The sequence below is a fragment of the Pholcus phalangioides genome, unplaced genomic scaffold, assembly GCF_987345545.1.
Source record: "Pholcus phalangioides strain wild (caught in Gottingen) unplaced genomic scaffold, Ppha-v1.0 ptg000017l_1, whole genome shotgun sequence".
Taxonomy (NCBI): domain Eukaryota; kingdom Metazoa; phylum Arthropoda; class Arachnida; order Araneae; family Pholcidae; genus Pholcus; species Pholcus phalangioides.
This window is the reverse complement of record NW_028301610.1, coordinates 47,894,551-47,912,583: the sequence shown is the minus strand read 5'-3', so window position 1 is coordinate 47,912,583 and position 18,033 is coordinate 47,894,551. Positions and strand designations below refer to the sequence as shown.

The 18,033-nt window shown below is 34.1% G+C and overlaps 9 non-coding genes across 9 annotated transcripts; all 9 read right to left on the bottom strand.

Annotated features, from left to right (window-relative positions):
• Window positions 1–608: 608 nt before the first annotated feature.
• On the bottom strand, window positions 609–681 carry TRNAK-UUU (transfer RNA lysine (anticodon UUU)). Its single transcript has one exon. It is a non-coding gene; the product is annotated as a tRNA-Lys (tRNA).
• Window positions 682–2,751: 2,070 nt separating this feature from the next.
• TRNAK-UUU (transfer RNA lysine (anticodon UUU)) lies at window positions 2,752–2,824 on the bottom strand. Its single transcript has one exon. It is a non-coding gene; the product is annotated as a tRNA-Lys (tRNA).
• Window positions 2,825–4,889: 2,065 nt separating this feature from the next.
• Window positions 4,890–4,962, bottom strand: TRNAK-UUU (transfer RNA lysine (anticodon UUU)). The gene has a single exon. It is a non-coding gene; the product is annotated as a tRNA-Lys (tRNA).
• Window positions 4,963–7,025: 2,063 nt separating this feature from the next.
• On the bottom strand, window positions 7,026–7,098 carry TRNAK-UUU (transfer RNA lysine (anticodon UUU)). Its single transcript has one exon. It is a non-coding gene; the product is annotated as a tRNA-Lys (tRNA).
• A 2,063-nt stretch (window positions 7,099–9,161) lies between these two features.
• TRNAK-UUU (transfer RNA lysine (anticodon UUU)) lies at window positions 9,162–9,234 on the bottom strand. Its single transcript has one exon. It is a non-coding gene; the product is annotated as a tRNA-Lys (tRNA).
• A 2,063-nt stretch (window positions 9,235–11,297) lies between these two features.
• On the bottom strand, window positions 11,298–11,370 carry TRNAK-UUU (transfer RNA lysine (anticodon UUU)). Its single transcript has one exon. It is a non-coding gene; the product is annotated as a tRNA-Lys (tRNA).
• A 2,068-nt stretch (window positions 11,371–13,438) lies between these two features.
• Window positions 13,439–13,511, bottom strand: TRNAK-UUU (transfer RNA lysine (anticodon UUU)). Its single transcript has one exon. It is a non-coding gene; the product is annotated as a tRNA-Lys (tRNA).
• A 2,073-nt stretch (window positions 13,512–15,584) lies between these two features.
• TRNAK-UUU (transfer RNA lysine (anticodon UUU)) lies at window positions 15,585–15,657 on the bottom strand. Its single transcript has one exon. It is a non-coding gene; the product is annotated as a tRNA-Lys (tRNA).
• A 2,063-nt stretch (window positions 15,658–17,720) lies between these two features.
• Window positions 17,721–17,793, bottom strand: TRNAK-UUU (transfer RNA lysine (anticodon UUU)). The gene has a single exon. It is a non-coding gene; the product is annotated as a tRNA-Lys (tRNA).
• Between the last annotated feature and the right edge of the window lie 240 nt (window positions 17,794–18,033).

Below are 18,033 nucleotides of genomic sequence, written 5' to 3'. Positions count from 1 at the left end.
GTATTACACTATGAAAGTTTCATAAAAGTTCTGTTACAAACCTTGGCAAATGCAATCGGTAACATTCGAAGGATTGCAACCGATAAGCTTATTCATTGTATTCATCAAGTTTTACAAAAGAAATTTTTTAAAACTGTTATAGTGTAACATTGGCCTTAGAGTTAAAAAGGCAACAAAAGAAACATTTTTATGGAAAACAAGAAAATGGCCTAAACAGAAAAAAAAAAAATGGTGTCCCGTAAAAGCAGGACGTGTGATCTCCGTTAAATTTTACAACTGGCACGTGCATCATAAATGTTCTTAAAAAGTTCCACGGCTTGCAAAAGGTTGGCACCCCTGGGATATACGAATTTTGTCTCGTGAAACCAAACATTGTACATTTTATAAAGTTTTCTTACTGTTGATTACACTTTCGCGAATATTAAACGAATTATGTTATCAAAGTAGATGCAGGGACAAAAACTTTAGTGTACCTTCGTGTAAAAAAAAATTCTAAACAAAAAACGAGAGTGATTGCTAATTACTGAGGGGGGGAGAGAGAGATTATTATATTATGCAACCCATGTTTCAACCATTTGATTCAAGTGAGAGAAAAAAAAAAAAAACATAGCCCGGACAGGGGCTCGAACCCTGGACCGTTAGGTTAAAAGCCTAACGCTCTACCGACTGAGCTACCCGGGCATATTGTGCACATTACGTCCGATGATCGCCTCAACAAAATAAACATCTAAAGTCGAATTTCTCACAAATTTAATAAACACCTCAATTTTTTAACTCGCTTCAAACATGTTGTTGCTAGGCGAGTGAAATAAATTTCATTTTTTGATGGACATTTATAAAAATACAAGGCTTGTGGCAAATCGAAAAAATAATGGAATGTATATAATTAAATATGAATCGAAATAAGTGAGCTGTAAAACAAATAAAAATACTCTATCATAATCGCTCAACCGAATCATCAGGAAATTTTGCTTACGCTACACTACGCTTCACGAAAAGAATCTGCCTGATCGGTTTGAGATAATGTCCTTGGCGTTCAAGCAAAAAGCACCAAAACCGGGATCACAAGTCCGCAAAATTTTGTTTGACCGGACTTATCAGACAGCAGCAGAGAGTTAAAGTTGAACTTTCAGGAGTTTTTGAGATGGCTCGGGGAAAAGTGCAATCCATTACATAAAAGTGTGTAGTAAAATTCTGGAAATAATTGTATGTGAAGTTGAATGTACCTTGTATATCATGTTGGCTGAAAAAATTTGAAGACAACGAATTATTTATTCAGGAAAAAAAAATAAACTAATAAAAAACTGAACATTTGAAAAAGGAAAAAAATGAAGATTTGCTGACATTTATGCCTTTAATGCATTTTTTGAGCATCAAAAATGCCAAAAAACATTTTGAAAATTCCAAGGAATCGGGTCTGAAAGAGATTTACCAGAAGGTTGCCAACCCGCGGCACGCTAGCCACAAGTGGCAATCCATTGTATCAGATATGGGACTCGACTAAAATTGAAGAAAAATTACTTTCAATTTTTTTATCGAAAATTTTTTTTCTTTCTCTCATTTTTTCACCATCTCTTCCACAATATTCTTGTACTCTACCAAACCTATATTCGGTATGCGTGGCCTTCTTAACAAGGATTATGCTAAAATTTTCAACTCAATTTCTTTGCTTAATTTTATTCAAACGAAAACAAATTAAATAAAATTATGAGATAATAAGGAATCTTTTGATAGCACTATCGGCCCCCGAGCAAACTGATGCAGTATTATGGGTCCCCATCTAGCCTAACGATTACTATACTTACTCTTGCAAAAAAATAATAGTAATTAAATCTCATTATCACGAGGCCGCTTATTCCCTTGAGGAGCCTGGGGCAAATGCATTAACACAGCCGACGAAGATAATTTTTTTTCAATGCGTTTTCGGATTGTTTTTCATTTGAAAACGCGTACTAAGGCCAAGATTACAATGTAAACTTTTTGTAAAAGTGTTTTTATAAAACTTGAAAAATACAAGTAATAAACTGATCAGTTGTACTTGCTCGAATGTCACCAATCAGATGTATTTTCCAAGTTTTATAGTATTTCTCAAGTTTTATAAAAGCACAAAACTTTTATAGTATAAAATTCTGGCCCTAGGCCGGTATTACACTATGAAAGTTTCATAAAAGTTCTGTTACAAACCTTGGCAAATGCAATCGGTAACATTCGAAGGATTGCAACCGATAAGCTTATTCATTGTATTCATCAAGTTTTACAAAAGAAATTTTTTAAAACTGTTATAGTGTAACATTGGCCTTAGAGTTAAAAAGGCAACAAAAGAAACATTTTTATGGAAAACAAGAAAATGGCCTAAACAGAAAAAAAAAAAATGGTGTCCCGTAAAAGCAGGACGTGTGATCTCCGTTAAATTTTACAACTGGCACGTGCATCATAAATGTTCTTAAAAAGTTCCACGGCTTGCAAAAGGTTGGCACCCCTGGGATATACGAATTTTGTCTCGTGAAACCAAACATTGTACATTTTATAAAGTTTTCTTACTGTTGATTACACTTTCGCGAATATTAAACGAATTATGTTATCAAAGTAGATGCAGGGACAAAAACTTTAGTGTACCTTCGTGTAAAAAAAAATTCTAAACAAAAAACGAGAGTGATTGCTAATTACTGAGGGGGGGAGAGAGAGATTATTATATTATGCAACCCATGTTTCAACCATTTGATTCAAGTGAGAGAAAAAAAAAAAAAACATAGCCCGGACAGGGGCTCGAACCCTGGACCGTTAGGTTAAAAGCCTAACGCTCTACCGACTGAGCTACCCGGGCATATTGTGCACATTACGTCCGATGATCGCCTCAACAAAATAAACATCTAAAGTCGAATTTCTCACAAATTTAATAAACACCTCAATTTTTTAACTCGCTTCAAACATGTTGTTGCTAGGCGAGTGAAATAAATTTCATTTTTTGATGGACATTTATAAAAATACAAGGCTTGTGGCAAATCGAAAAAATAATGGAATGTATATAATTAAATATGAATCGAAATAAGTGAGCTGTAAAACAAATAAAAATACTCTATCATAATCGCTCAACCGAATCATCAGGAAATTTTGCTTACGCTACACTACGCTTCACGAAAAGAATCTGCCTGATCGGTTTGAGATAATGTCCTTGGCGTTCAAGCAAAAAGCACCAAAACCGGGATCACAAGTCCGCAAAATTTTGTTTGACCGGACTTATCAGACAGCAGCAGAGAGTTAAAGTTGAACTTTCAGGAGTTTTTGAGATGGCTCGGGGAAAAGTGCAATCCATTACATAAAAGTGTGTAGTAAAATTCTGGAAATAATTGTATGTGAAGTTGAATGTACCTTGTATATCATGTTGGCTGAAAAAATTTGAAGACAACGAATTATTTATTCAGGAAAAAAAAATAAACTAATAAAAAACTGAACATTTGAAAAAGGAAAAAAATGAAGATTTGCTGACATTTATGCCTTTAATGCATTTTTTGAGCATCAAAAATGCCAAAAAACATTTTGAAAATTCCAAGGAATCGGGTCTGAAAGAGATTTACCAGAAGGTTGCCAACCCGCGGCACGCTAGCCACAAGTGGCAATCCATTGTATCAGATATGGGACTCGACTAAAATTGAAGAAAAATTACTTTCAATTTTTTTATCGAAAATTTTTTTTCTTTCTCTCATTTTTTCACCATCTCTTCCACAATATTCTTGTACTCTACCAAACCTATATTCGGTATGCGTGGCCTTCTTAACAAGGATTATGCTAAAATTTTCAACTCAATTTCTTTGCTTAATTTTATTCAAACGAAAACAAATTAAATAAAATTATGAGATAATAAGGAATCTTTTGATAGCACTATCGGCCCCCGAGCAAACTGATGCAGTATTATGGGTCCCCATCTAGCCTAACGATTACTATACTTACTCTTGCAAAAAAATAATAGTAATTAAATCTCATTATCACGAGGCCGCTTATTCCCTTGAGGAGCCTGGGGCAAATGCATTAACACAGCCGACGAAGATAATTTTTTTTCAATGCGTTTTCGGATTGTTTTTCATTTGAAAACGCGTACTAAGGCCAAGATTACAATGTAAACTTTTTGTAAAAGTGTTTTTATAAAACTTGAAAAATACAAGTAATAAACTGATCAGTTGTACTTGCTCGAATGTCACCAATCAGATGTATTTTCCAAGTTTTATAGTATTTCTCAAGTTTTATAAAAGCACAAAACTTTTATAGTATAAAATTCTGGCCCTAGGCCGGTATTACACTATGAAAGTTTCATAAAAGTTCTGTTACAAACCTTGGCAAATGCAATCGGTAATATTCGAAGGATTGCAACCGATAAGCTTATTCATTGTATTCATCAAGTTTTACAAAAGAAATTTTTTAAAACTGTTATAGTGTAACATTGGCCTTAGAGTTAAAAAGGCAACAAAAGAAACATTTTTATGGAAAACAAGAAAATGGCCTAAACAGAAAAAAAAAAATGGTGTCCCGTAAAAGCAGGACGTGTGATCTCCGTTAAATTTTACAACTGGCACGTGCATCATAAATGTTCTTAAAAAGTTCCACGGCTTGCAAAAGGTTGGCACCCCTGGGATATACGAATTTTGTCTCGTGAAACCAAACATTGTACATTTTATAAAGTTTTCTTACTGTTGATTACACTTTCGCGAATATTAAACGAATTATGTTATCAAACTAGATGCAGGGACAAAAACTTTAGTGTACCTTCGTGTAAAAAAAAATTCTAAACAAAAAACGAGAGTGATTGCTAATTACTGAGGGGGAGAGAGAGATTATTATATTATGCAACCCATGTTTCAACCATTTGATTCAAGTGAGAGAAAAAAAAAAAACATAGCCCGGACAGGGGCTCGAACCCTGGACCGTTAGGTTAAAAGCCTAACGCTCTACCGACTGAGCTATCCGGGCATATTGTACACGTTACGTCCGATGATCGCCTCAACAAAATAAACATCTAAAGTCGAATTTCTCACAAATTTAATAAACACCTCAATTTTTTAACTCGCTTCAAACATGTTGTTGCTAGGCGAGTGAAATAAATTTCATTTTTTGATGGACATTTCTAAAAATACAAGGCTTGTGGCAAATCGAAAAAATAATGGAATGTATATAATTAAATATGAATCGAAATAAGTGAGCTGTAAAACAAATAAAAATACTCTATCATAATCGCTCAACCGAATCATCAGGAAATTTTGCTTACGCTACACTACGCTTCACGAAAAGAATCTGCCTGATCGGTTTGAGATAATGTCGTTGGCGTTCAAGCAAGAAGCACCAAAACCGGGATCACAAGTCCGCAAAATTTTGTTTGACCGGACTTATCAGACAGCAGCAGAGAGTTAAAGTTGAACTTTCAGGAGTTTTTGAGATGGCTCGGGGAAAAGTGCAATCCATTACATAAAAGTGTGTAGTAAAATTCTGGAAATAATTGTATGTGAAGTTGAATGTACCTTGTATATCATGTTGGCTGAAAAAATTTGAAGACAACGAATTATTTATTCAGGAAAAAAAAATAAACTAATAAAAAACTGAACATTTGAAAAAGGAAAAAAATGAAGATTTGCTGACATTTATGCCTTTAATGCATTTTTTGAGCATCAAAAATGCCAAAAAACATTTTGAAAATTCCAAGGAATCGGGTCTGAAAGAGATTTACCAGAAGGTTGCCAACCCGCGGCACGCTAGCCACAAGTGGCAATCCATTGTATCAGATATGGGACTCGACTAAAATTGAAGAAAAATTACTTTCAATTTTTTTATCGAAAATTTTTTTTCTTTCTCTCATTTTTTCACCATCTCTTCCACAATATTCTTGTACTCTACCAAACCTATATTCGGTATGCGTGGCCTTCTTAACAAGGATTATGCTAAAATTTTCAACTCAATTTCTTTGCTTAATTTTATTCAAACGAAAACAAATTAAATAAAATTATGAGATAATAAGGAATCTTTTGATAGCACTATCGGCCCCCGAGCAAACTGATGCAGTATTATGGGTCCCCATCTAGCCTAACGATTACTATACTTACTCTTGCAAAAAAATAATAGTAATTAAATCTCATTATCACGAGGCCGCTTATTCCCTTGAGGAGCCTGGGGCAAATGCATTAACACAGCCGACGAAGATAATTTTTTTTCAATGCGTTTTCGGATTGTTTTTCATTTGAAAACGCGTACTAAGGCCAAGATTACAATGTAAACTTTTTGTAAAAGTGTTTTTATAAAACTTGAAAAATACAAGTAATAAACTGATCAGTTGTACTTGCTCGAATGTCACCAATCAGATGTATTTTCCAAGTTTTATAGTATTTCTCAAGTTTTATAAAAGCACAAAACTTTTATAGTATAAAATTCTGGCCCTAGGCCGGTATTACACTATGAAAGTTTCATAAAAGTTCTGTTACAAACCTTGGCAAATGCAATCGGTAATATTCGAAGGATTGCAACCGATAAGCTTATTCATTGTATTCATCAAGTTTTACAAAAGAAATTTTTTAAAACTGTTATAGTGTAACATTGGCCTTAGAGTTAAAAAGGCAACAAAAGAAACATTTTTATGGAAAACAAGAAAATGGCCTAAACAGAAAAAAAAAATGGTGTCCCGTAAAAGCAGGACGTGTGATCTCCGTTAAATTTTACAACTGGCACGTGCATCATAAATGTTCTTAAAAAGTTCCACGGCTTGCAAAAGGTTGGCACCCCTGGGATATACGAATTTTGTCTCGTGAAACCAAACATTGTACATTTTATAAAGTTTTCTTACTGTTGATTACACTTTCGCGAATATTAAACGAATTATGTTATCAAACTAGATGCAGGGACAAAAACTTTAGTGTACCTTCGTGTAAAAAAAATTTCTAAACAAAAAACGAGAGTGATTGCTAATTACTGAGGGGGAGAGAGAGATTATTATATTATGCAACCCATGTTTCAACCATTTGATTCAAGTGAGAGAAAAAAAAAAACGTAGCCCGGACAGGGGCTCGAACCCTGGACCGTTAGGTTAAAAGCCTAACGCTCTACCGACTGAGCTATCCGGGCATATTGTACACGTTACGTCCGATGATCGCCTCAACAAAATAAACATCTAAAGTCGAATTTCTCACAAATTTAATAAACACCTCAATTTTTTAACTCGCTTCAAACATGTTGTTGCTAGGCGAGTGAAATAAATTTCATTTTTTGATGGACATTTATAAAAATACAAGGCTTGTGGCAAATCGAAAAAATAATGGAATGTATATAATTAAATATGAATCGAAATAAGTGAGCTGTAAAACAAATAAAAATACTCTATCATAATCGCTCAACCGAATCATCAGGAAATTTTGCTTACGCTACACTACGCTTCACGAAAAGAATCTGCCTGATCGGTTTGAGATAATGTCGTTGGCGTTCAAGCAAAAAGCACCAAAACCGGGATCACAAGTCCGCAAAATTTTGTTTGACCGGACTTATCAGACAGCAGCAGAGAGTTAAAGTTGAACTTTCAGGAGTTTTTGAGATGGCTCGGGGAAAAGTGCAATCCATTACATAAAAGTGTGTAGTAAAATTCTGGAAATAATTGTATGTGAAGTTGAATGTACCTTGTATATCATGTTGGCTGAAAAAATTTGAAGACAACGAATTATTTATTCAGGAAAAAAAAATAAACTAATAAAAAACTGAACATTTGAAAAAGGAAAAAAATGAAGATTTGCTGACATTTATGCCTTTAATGCATTTTTTGAGCATCAAAAATGCCAAAAAACATTTTGAAAATTCCAAGGAATCGGGTCTGAAAGAGATTTACCAGAAGGTTGCCAACCCGCGGCACGCTAGCCACAAGTGGCAATCCATTGTATCAGATATGGGACTCGACTAAAATTGAAGAAAAATTACTTTCAATTTTTTTATCGAAAATTTTTTTTCTTTCTCTCATTTTTTCACCATCTCTTCCACAATATTCTTGTACTCTACCAAACCTATATTCGGTATGCGTGGCCTTCTTAACAAGGATTATGCTAAAATTTTCAACTCAATTTCTTTGCTTAATTTTATTCAAACGAAAACAAATTAAATAAAATTATGAGATAATAAGGAATCTTTTGATAGCACTATCGGCCCCCGAGCAAACTGATGCAGTATTATGGGTCCCCATCTAGCCTAACGATTACTATACTTACTCTTGCAAAAAAATAATAGTAATTAAATCTCATTATCACGAGGCCGCTTATTCCCTTGAGGAGCCTGGGGCAAATGCATTAACACAGCCGACGAAGATAATTTTTTTTCAATGCGTTTTCGGATTGTTTTTCATTTGAAAACGCGTACTAAGGCCAAGATTACAATGTAAACTTTTTGTAAAAGTGTTTTTATAAAACTTGAAAAATACAAGTAATAAACTGATCAGTTGTACTTGCTCGTATGTCACCAATCAGATGTATTTTCCAAGTTTTATAGTATTTCTCAAGTTTTATAAAAGCACAAAACTTTTATAGTATAAAATTCTGGCCCTAGGCCGGTATTACACTATGAAAGTTTCATAAAAGTTCTGTTACAAACCTTGGCAAATGCAATCGGTAATATTCGAAGGATTGCAACCGATAAGCTTATTCATTGTATTCATCAAGTTTTACAAAAGAAATTTTTTAAAACTGTTATAGTGTAACATTGGCCTTAGAGTTAAAAAGGCAACAAAAGAAACATTTTTATGGAAAACAAGAAAATGGCCTAAACAGAAAAAAAAAATGGTGTCCCGTAAAAGCAGGACGTGTGATCTCCGTTAAATTTTACAACTGGCACGTGCATCATAAATGTTCTTAAAAAGTTCCACGGCTTGCAAAAGGTTGGCACCCCTGGGATATACGAATTTTGTCTCGTGAAACCAAACATTGTACATTTTATAAAGTTTTCTTACTGTTGATTACACTTTCGCGAATATTAAACGAATTATGTTATCAAACTAGATGCAGGGACAAAAACTTTAGTGTACCTTCGTGTAAAAAAAATTTCTAAACAAAAAACGAGAGTGATTGCTAATTACTGAGGGGGAGAGAGAGATTATTATATTATGCAACCCATGTTTCAACCATTTGATTCAAGTGAGAGAAAAAAAAAAACGTAGCCCGGACAGGGGCTCGAACCCTGGACCGTTAGGTTAAAAGCCTAACGCTCTACCGACTGAGCTATCCGGGCATATTGTACACGTTACGTCCGATGATCGCCTCAACAAAATAAACATCTAAAGTCGAATTTCTCACAAATTTAATAAACACCTCAATTTTTTAACTCGCTTCAAACATGTTGTTGCTAGGCGAGTGAAATAAATTTCATTTTTTGATGGACATTTATAAAAATACAAGGCTTGTGGCAAATCGAAAAAATAATGGAATGTATATAATTAAATATGAATCGAAATAAGTGAGCTGTAAAACAAATAAAAATACTCTATCATAATCGCTCAACCGAATCATCAGGAAATTTTGCTTACGCTACACTACGCTTCACGAAAAGAATCTGCCTGATCGGTTTGAGATAATGTCGTTGGCGTTCAAGCAAAAAGCACCAAAACCGGGATCACAAGTCCGCAAAATTTTGTTTGACCGGACTTATCAGACAGCAGCAGAGAGTTAAAGTTGAACTTTCAGGAGTTTTTGAGATGGCTCGGGGAAAAGTGCAATCCATTACATAAAAGTGTGTAGTAAAATTCTGGAAATAATTGTATGTGAAGTTGAATGTACCTTGTATATCATGTTGGCTGAAAAAATTTGAAGACAACGAATTATTTATTCAGGAAAAAAAAATAAACTAATAAAAAACTGAACATTTGAAAAAGGAAAAAAATGAAGATTTGCTGACATTTATGCCTTTAATGCATTTTTTGAGCATCAAAAATGCCAAAAAACATTTTGAAAATTCCAAGGAATCGGGTCTGAAAGAGATTTACCAGAAGGTTGCCAACCCGCGGCACGCTAGCCACAAGTGGCAATCCATTGTATCAGATATGGGACTCGACTAAAATTGAAGAAAAATTACTTTCAATTTTTTTATCGAAAATTTTTTTTCTTTCTCTCATTTTTTCACCATCTCTTCCACAATATTCTTGTACTCTACCAAACCTATATTCGGTATGCGTGGCCTTCTTAACAAGGATTATGCTAAAATTTTCAACTCAATTTCTTTGCTTAATTTTATTCAAACGAAAACAAATTAAATAAAATTATGAGATAATAAGGAATCTTTTGATAGCACTATCGGCCCCCGAGCAAACTGATGCAGTATTATGGGTCCCCATCTAGCCTAACGATTACTATACTTACTCTTGCAAAAAAATAATAGTAATTAAATCTCATTATCACGAGGCCGCTTATTCCCTTGAGGAGCCTGGGGCAAATGCATTAACACAGCCGACGAAGATAATTTTTTTTCAATGCGTTTTCGGATTGTTTTTCATTTGAAAACGCGTACTAAGGCCAAGATTACAATGTAAACTTTTTGTAAAAGTGTTTTTATAAAACTTGAAAAATACAAGTAATAAAATGATCAGTTGTACTTGCTCGTATGTCACCAATCAGATGTATTTTCCAAGTTTTATAGTATTTCTCAAGTTTTATAAAAGCACAAAACTTTTATAGTATAAAATTCTGGCCCTAGGCCGGTATTACACTATGAAAGTTTCATAAAAGTTCTGTTACAAACCTTGGCAAATGCAATCGGTAATATTCGAAGGATTGCAACCGATAAGCTTATTCATTGTATTCATCAAGTTTTACAAAAGAAATTTTTTAAAACTGTTATAGTGTAACATTGGCCTTAGAGTTAAAAAGGCAACAAAAGAAACATTTTTATGGAAAACAAGAAAATGGCCTAAACAGAAAAAAAAAATGGTGTCCCGTAAAAGCAGGACGTGTGATCTCCGTTAAATTTTACAACTGGCACGTGCATCATAAATGTTCTTAAAAAGTTCCACGGCTTGCAAAAGGTTGGCACCCCTGGGATATACGAATTTTGTCTCGTGAAACCAAACATTGTACATTTTATAAAGTTTTCTTACTGTTGATTACACTTTCGCGAATATTAAACGAATTATGTTATCAAACTAGATGCAGGGACAAAAACTTTAGTGTACCTTCGTGTAAAAAAAAATTCTAAACAAAAAACGAGAGTGATTGCTAATTACTGAGGGGGAGAGAGAGATTATTATATTATGCAACCCATGTTTCAACCATTTGATTCAAGTGAGAGAAAAAAAAAAACGTAGCCCGGACAGGGGCTCGAACCCTGGACCGTTAGGTTAAAAGCCTAACGCTCTACCGACTGAGCTATCCGGGCATATTGTGCACATTACGTCCGATGATCGCCTCAACAAAATAAACATCTAAAGTCGAATTTCTCACAAATTTAATAAACACCTCAATTTTTTAACTCGCTTCAAACATGTTGTTGCTAGGCGAGTGAAATAAATTTCATTTTTTGATGGACATTTGTAAAAATACAAGGCTTGTGGCAAAGCGAAAAAATAATGGAATGTATATAATTAAATATGAATCGAAATAAGTGAGCTGTAAAACAAATAAAAATACTCTATCATAATCGCTCAACCGAATCATCAGGAAATTTTGCTTACGCTACACTACGCTTCACGAAAAGAATCTGCCTGATCGGTTTGAGATAATGTCCTTGGCGTTCAAGCAAAAAGCACCAAAACCGGGATCACAAGTCCGCAAAATTTTGTTTGACCGGACTTATCAGACAGCAGCAGAGAGTTAAAGTTGAACTTTCAGGAGTTTTTGAGATGGCTCGGGGAAAAGTGCAATCCATTACATAAAAGTGTGTAGTAAAATTCTGGAAATAATTGTATGTGAAGTTGAATGTACCTTGTATATCATGTTGGCTGAAAAAATTTGAAGACAACGAATTATTTATTCAGGAAAAAAAAATAAACTAATAAAAAACTGAACATTTGAAAAAGGAAAAAAATGAAGATTTGCTGACATTTATGCCTTTAATGCATTTTTTGAGCATCAAAAATGCCAAAAAACATTTTGAAAATTCCAAGGAATCGGGTCTGAAAGAGATTTACCAGAAGGTTGCCAACCCGCGGCACGCTAGCCACAAGTGGCAATCCATTGTATCAGATATGGGACTCGACTAAAATTGAAGAAAAATTACTTTCAATTTTTTTATCGAAAATTTTTTTTCTTTCTCTCATTTTTTCACCATCTCTTCCACAATATTCTTGTACTCTACCAAACCTATATTCGGTATGCGTGGCCTTCTTAACAAGGATTATGCTAAAATTTTCAACTCAATTTCTTTGCTTAATTTTATTCAAACGAAAACAAATTAAATAAAATTATGAGATAATAAGGAATCTTTTGATAGCACTATCGGCCCCCGAGCAAACTGATGCAGTATTATGGGTCCCCATCTAGCCTAACGATTACTATACTTACTCTTGCAAAAAAATAATAGTAATTAAATCTCATTATCACGAGGCCGCTTATTCCCTTGAGGAGCCTGGGGCAAATGCATTAACACAGCCGACGAAGATAATTTTTTTTCAATGCGTTTTCGGATTGTTTTTCATTTGAAAACGCGTACTAAGGCCAAGATTACAATGTAAACTTTTTGTAAAAGTGTTTTTATAAAACTTGAAAAATACAAGTAATAAACTGATCAGTTGTACTTGCTCGAATGTCACCAATCAGATGTATTTTCCAAGTTTTATAGTATTTCTCAAGTTTTATAAAAGCACAAAACTTTTATAGTATAAAATTCTGGTCCTAGGCCGGTATTACACTATGAAAGTTTCCTAAAAGTTCTGTTACAAACCTTGGCAAATGCAATCGGTAACATTCGAAGGATTGCAACCAATAAGCTTATTCATTGTATTCATCAAGTTTTACAAAAGAAATTTTTTAAAACTGTTGTTATAGTGTAACATTGGCCTTAGAGTTAAAAAGGCAACAAAAGAAACATTTTTATGGAAAACAAGAAAATGGCCTAAACACAAAAAAAAAAAATGGTGTCCCGTAAAAGCAGGACGTGTGATCTCCGTTAAATTTTACAACTGGCACGTGCATCATAAATGTTCTTAAAAAGTTCCACGGCTTGCAAAAGGTTGGCACCCCTGGGATATACGAATTTTGTCTCGTGAAACCAAACATTGTACATTTTATAAAGTTTTCTTAATGTTGATTACACTTTCGCGAATATTAAACGAATTATGTTATCAAACTAGATGCAGGGACAAAAACTTTAGTGTACCTTCGTGTAAAAAAAAATTCTAAACAAAAAACGAGAGTGATTGCTAATTACTGAGGGGGAGAGAGAGATTATTATATTATGCAACCCATGTTTCAACCATTTGATTCAAGTGAGAGAAAAAAAAAAACGTAGCCCGGACAGGGGCTCGAACCCTGGACCGTTAGGTTAAAAGCCTAACGCTCTACCGACTGAGCTATCCGGGCATATTGTGCACATTACGTCCGATGATCGCCTCAACAAAATAAACATCTAAAGTCGGAATTTCTCACAAATTTAATAAACACCTCAATTTTTTAACTCGCTTCAAACATGTTGTTGCTAGGCGAGTGAAATAAATTTCATTTTTTGATGGACATTTGTAAAAATACAAGGCTTGTGGCAAATCGAAAAAATAATGGAATGTATATAATTAAATATGAATCGAAATAAGTGAGCTGTAAAACAAATAAAAATACTCTATCATAATCGCTCAACCGAATCATCAGGAAATTTTGCTTACGCTACACTACGCTTCACGAAAAGAATCTGCCTGATCGGTTTGAGATAATGTCCTTGGCGTTCAAGCAAAAAGCACCAAAACCGGGATCACAAGTCCGCAAAATTTTGTTTGACCGGACTTATCAGACAGCAGCAGAGAGTTAAAGTTGAACTTTCAGGAGTTTTTGAGATGGCTCGGGGAAAAGTGCAATCCATTACATAAAAGTGTGTAGTAAAATTCTGGAAATAATTGTATGTGAAGTTGAATGTACCTTGTATATCATGTTCAGCATCAAAGCTGAAAAAATTTGAAGACAACGAATTATTTATTCAGGAAAAAAAAATAAACTAATAAAAAACTGAACATTTGAAAAAGGAAAAAAATGAAGATTTGCTGACATTTATGCCTTTAATGCATTTTTTGAGCATCAAAAATGCCAAAAAACATTTTGAAAATTCCAAGGAATCGGGTCTGAAAGAGATTTACCAGAAGGTTGCCAACCCGCGGCACGCTAGCCACAAGTGGCAATCCATTGTATCAGATATGGGACTCGACTAAAATTGAAGAAAAATTACTTTCAATTTTTTTATCGAAAATTTTTTTTCTTTCTCTCATTTTTTCACCATCTCTTCCACAATATTCTTGTACTCTACCAAACCTATATTCGGTATGCGTGGCCTTCTTAACAAGGATTATGCTAAAATTTTCAACTCAATTTCTTTGCTTAATTTTATTCAAACGAAAACAAATTAAATAAAATTATGAGATAATAAGGAATCTTTTGATAGCACTATCGGCCCCCGAGCAAACTGATGCAGTATTATGGGTCCCCATCTAGCCTAACGATTACTATACTTACTCTTGCAAAAAAATAATAGTAATTAAATCTCATTATCACGAGGCCGCTTATTCCCTTGAGGAGCCTGGGGCAAATGCATTAACACAGCCGACGAAGATAATTTTTTTTCAATGCGTTTTCGGATTGTTTTTCATTTGAAAACGCGTACTAAGGCCAAGATTACAATGTAAACTTTTTGTAAAAGTGTTTTTATAAAACTTGAAAAATACAAGTAATAAACTGATCAGTTGTACTTGCTCGAATGTCACCAATCAGATGTATTTTCCAAGTTTTATAGTATTTCTCAAGTTTTATAAAAGCACAAAACTTTTATAGTATAAAATTCTGGCCCTAGGCCGGTATTACACTATGAAAGTTTCATAAAAGTTCTGTTACAAACCTTGGCAAATGCAATCGGTAATATTCGAAGGATTGCAACCGATAAGCTTATTCATTGTATTCATCAAGTTTTACAAAAGAAATTTTTTAAAACTGTTATAGTGTAACATTGGCCTTAGAGTTAAAAAGGCAACAAAAGAAACATTTTTATGGAAAACAAGAAAATGGCCTAAACAGAAAAAAAAAATGGTGTCCCGTAAAAGCAGGACGTGTGATCTCCGTTAAATTTTACAACTGGCACGTGCATCATAAATGTTCTTAAAAAGTTCCACGGCTTGCAAAAGGTTGGCACCCCTGGGATATACGAATTTTGTCTCGTGAAACCAAACATTGTACATTTTATAAAGTTTTCTTACTGTTGATTACACTTTCGCGAATATTAAACGAATTATGTTATCAAACTAGATGCAGGGACAAAAACTTTAGTGTACCTTCGTGTAAAAAAAATTTCTAAACAAAAAACGAGAGTGATTGCTAATTACTGAGGGGGAGAGAGAGATTATTATATTATGCAACCCATGTTTCAACCATTTGATTCAAGTGAGAGAAAAAAAAAAACGTAGCCCGGACAGGGGCTCGAACCCTGGACCGTTAGGTTAAAAGCCTAACGCTCTACCGACTGAGCTATCCGGGCATATTGTACACGTTACGTCCGATGATCGCCTCAACAAAATAAACATCTAAAGTCGAATTTCTCACAAATTTAATAAACACCTCAATTTTTTAACTCGCTTCAAACATGTTGTTGCTAGGCGAGTGAAATAAATTTCATTTTTTGATGGACATTTATAAAAATACAAGGCTTGTGGCAAATCGAAAAAATAATGGAATGTATATAATTAAATATGAATCGAAATAAGTGAGCTGTAAAACAAATAAAAATACTCTATCATAATCGCTCAACCGAATCATCAGGAAATTTTGCTTACGCTACACTACGCTTCACGAAAAGAATCTGCCTGATCGGTTTGAGATAATGTCGTTGGCGTTCAAGCAAAAAGCACCAAAACCGGGATCACAAGTCCGCAAAATTTTGTTTGACCGGACTTATCAGACAGCAGCAGAGAGTTAAAGTTGAACTTTCAGGAGTTTTTGAGATGGCTCGGGGAAAAGTGCAATCCATTACATAAAAGTGTGTAGTAAAATTCTGGAAATAATTGTATGTGAAGTTGAATGTACCTTGTATATCATGTTGGCTGAAAAAATTTGAAGACAACGAATTATTTATTCAGGAAAAAAAAATAAACTAATAAAAAACTGAACATTTGAAAAAGGAAAAAAATGAAGATTTGCTGACATTTATGCCTTTAATGCATTTTTTGAGCATCAAAAATGCCAAAAAACATTTTGAAAATTCCAAGGAATCGGGTCTGAAAGAGATTTACCAGAAGGTTGCCAACCCGCGGCACGCTAGCCACAAGTGGCAATCCATTGTATCAGATATGGGACTCGACTAAAATTGAAGAAAAATTACTTTCAATTTTTTTATCGAAAATTTTTTTTCTTTCTCTCATTTTTTCACCATCTCTTCCACAATATTCTTGTACTCTACCAAACCTATATTCGGTATGCGTGGCCTTCTTAACAAGGATTATGCTAAAATTTTCAACTCAATTTCTTTGCTTAATTTTATTCAAACGAAAACAAATTAAATAAAATTATGAGATAATAAGGAATCTTTTGATAGCACTATCGGCCCCCGAGCAAACTGATGCAGTATTATGGGTCCCCATCTAGCCTAACGATTACTATACTTACTCTTGCAAAAAAATAATAGTAATTAAATCTCATTATCACGAGGCCGCTTATTCCCTTGAGGAGCCTGGGGCAAATGCATTAACACAGCCGACGAAGATAATTTTTTTTCAATGCGTTTTCGGATTGTTTTTCATTTGAAAACGCGTACTAAGGCCAAGATTACAATGTAAACTTTTTGTAAAAGTGTTTTTATAAAACTTGAAAAATACAAGTAATAAACTGATCAGTTGTACTTGCTCGTATGTCACCAATCAGATGTATTTTCCAAGTTTTATAGTATTTCTCAAGTTTTATAAAAGCACAAAACTTTTATAGTATAAAATTCTGGCCCTAGGCCGGTATTACACTATGAAAGTTTCATAAAAGTTCTGTTACAAACCTTGGCAAATGCAATCGGTAATATTCGAAGGATTGCAACCGATAAGCTTATTCATTGTATTCATCAAGTTTTACAAAAGAAATTTTTTAAAACTGTTATAGTGTAACATTGGCCTTAGAGTTAAAAAGGCAACAAAAGAAACATTTTTATGGAAAACAAGAAAATGGCCTAAACAGAAAAAAAAAATGGTGTCCCGTAAAAGCAGGACGTGTGATCTCCGTTAAATTTTACAACTGGCACGTGCATCATAAATGTTCTTAAAAAGTTCCACGGCTTGCAAAAGGTTGGCACCCCTGGGATATACGAATTTTGTCTCGTGAAACCAAACATTGTACATTTTATAAAGTTTTCTTACTGTTGATTACACTTTCGCGAATATTAAACGAATTATGTTATCAAACTAGATGCAGGGACAAAAACTTTAGTGTACCTTCGTGTAAAAAAAATTTCTAAACAAAAAACGAGAGTGATTGCTAATTACTGAGGGGGAGAGAGAGATTATTATATTATGCAACCCATGTTTCAACCATTTGATTCAAGTGAGAGAAAAAAAAAAACGTAGCCCGGACAGGGGCTCGAACCCTGGACCGTTAGGTTAAAAGCCTAACGCTCTACCGACTGAGCTATCCGGGCATATTGTACACGTTACGTCCGATGATCGCCTCAACAAAATAAACATCTAAAGTCGAATTTCTCACAAATTTAATAAACACCTCAATTTTTTAACTCGCTTCAAACATGTTGTTGCTAGGCGAGTGAAATAAATTTCATTTTTTGATGGACATTTATAAAAATACAAGGCTTGTGGCAAATCGAAAAAATAATGGAATGTATATAATTAAATATGAATCGAAATAAGTGAGCTGTAAAACA